Raw genomic sequence first — 2379 nt, forward strand, 5'->3', positions numbered from 1 at the left:
CCCCCCCCCACCTGGCTACAAGGGAAGAAACAAGATGGCAGCTGGAGGGCATGAATGGCTCAAGGGAAGGTGCTTGGGCTTTTTGCAGGATAGGGGATGCCTGAGCACATGTGTAGACTGAAAGGGGTTATGAGAACAGGAAAGGCTAAGGATGTAGGAGAGGCTCATACATTTAGACCTGGAAGAACCTCAAAAGTCATCTCATTCCAATTGCCTCATTTTACTGATGAGGAGAGAAGCAACACACAAACATAAAACATTAAGGGGCCAGACTGGGGCTTGACTCCAAACCAATTCTTCTTTCCATCGTACCACACTGAAAAGATAGTCACAGAGCCCGCCACGCCGTGAAGAATACAGGCAGAATTTGGCAAGAGGCCCCTATTTCTCCCCTAAGACAAGGGCAAAGGAAACGAGAATTATGAGGACTTGAAGTCCTGGAGGATGGGAATCGAGAGAGATGATGTTGGACGGCCTCACGTCACTAACGTAAGAGGCAAGGTCATCAAGGCAGGGAGGTGATGGAAAGCATCCCTAAATGCTCCCAGATGCATTCGGATGACTTGGTCATCTCCTCCAGCCTCCCAGACAAATGGCGAGCTAGGCTGTGAAGTCTGCTGGCTCAGGGGCTACAGAGAACCAGGAAGTTTTGCATACCATCAGCCCCTGCCACTTCTTTGCACATACTAGGCACCCAACAGGTAGGGCAGCCAGGTGGCGCTGGACCTGGAGTCAGGAAGCCTCACCTTCCTGAGTTCAAATCCAGCCTCAAACACTTAATGACTGTATGTCCCTGGGCAAGTCACTGAACTATTTGCCTCAGTTTCCTCATCTGCAAAATGAGCTGGAGAAGGAAATGGCAAACCCCTCCAGTACCTCTGCCAAGAAAACCCCAAATAGGGTCACGGAGAGTCAGACACGACTGAAAAACAACTGAACAAGAAAACAGGAATCAATTGGGTATTCAGACTCCAAGGTTAGTGGGGTGAAAACAAAGGAGCCAAGGTGGGAAGAGGCATTCTGAAGAAGCTGATCACAAGGTTTATCACGGGAGAACAGAGAGGAATCTGAACGAAATGGAAGTCAGTCAATACACTATGTGCTAAGGACTGGGAAAGCAAAGAAAGGCAAGACAGTCCCTGCTCAAGAAGCTCAACACCTAACATGAAATAATAAATGTTCTGCATTCTGTGTAAAAACAAAACACAGACAGGATAAACTGGAGATAACCCAGAGAGAAAAGGCAGTGGATTCACTGGATTCAGAGGGATGGGGAAAGGCTTCCTGGAAAAGGTGGGGTTTTAGCTGGGACTTGAAGGAGGCCAGGAAGCAGAGATGAAGAGAGAAAGTGTCCCAGCCTCAGCCCGGGGAAAACGAAGATTAAGAAAAGCAGGAGGAGTAGGGGGAAGGAGGCAATAATTCAAGGAAAACGGGGCTGCAATCACACCTTAATAACCACAGAGGGTAGAGATGAGCAGTGAAAGGGATCCACAGGTGGATGGCGTGAGGATGGGGGACAGGATGAAGGCAGGCAGTGTGAGGAAGAGGATGGGACAGCAGGGACTCCAGAGAGAGGGAGGAGGGTCTGGGAGCAGGAGTTTGAGGAGAACAGACTAACTCCTATCTCTGCCACCTTGGGTTAGTTCATTAACATATGCAAATCATCTCAAAGCTATCAGCCTCTTTCCATGTTCTGCTGCTCCGTCTGGAATTCGTCTGGGATTCACCGTATTGGAGGGCAGTGTCCCAATGGCTCCCACTGATTCAACACATATTACCAGGATGTGAACTGGGGTTACTCGATGACACAATGTGTAAGCAGGCTCCTCTGGTCTTTGGGAAGGCTGCTACTGCCCCTTTATGCTACTTAGAAGCTTACTTACTACACTGACCAGAAGGGGGTGGCCAGGGGGCCAGAACAAGATACAATTTTAACACCAGAGAAGTCCCAGCCTTGGCTATCAAAGCACCCGAGTAGGATGGGATGAGAAGGGGTGAGCCACGTGGTGAGCCTCATGGGTCATGGGGAAAGTGGGCAAAAACAAGGCGACTCCCGGGGTGGATGGGAGCTAGAAGACAGGGGGCATAGACAGAAAGGGCTGAGAAGCGACATCACAAGGGCCTGGAAATTGTGAGAAACAAGAAGTATGATGGAGCTGGAAGGGAGCAGGGACAGTGGGTGGACGCCCCGCACTGCCCATAACCTCGGGCAGTAACTGCTCTCCATGGTCCCTCTTTCAAAGCCTGTCGCTCTCCGCTGGACACTTGTAATCTGCACCGGGGCGACGGTCAGTGCTTCGTTCCTGCCATGAGGCACATGGGTCATATGAGCCCCCGAGGGGCTCAGGGGCCAAAGGCGAATCCCCTCCAGGGCCACGT

This window comes from Vombatus ursinus, unplaced genomic scaffold, assembly GCF_900497805.2.
Source record: "Vombatus ursinus unplaced genomic scaffold, bare-nosed wombat genome assembly UNPS02011369.1, whole genome shotgun sequence".
Taxonomy (NCBI): Eukaryota; Metazoa; Chordata; class Mammalia; order Diprotodontia; family Vombatidae; genus Vombatus; species Vombatus ursinus.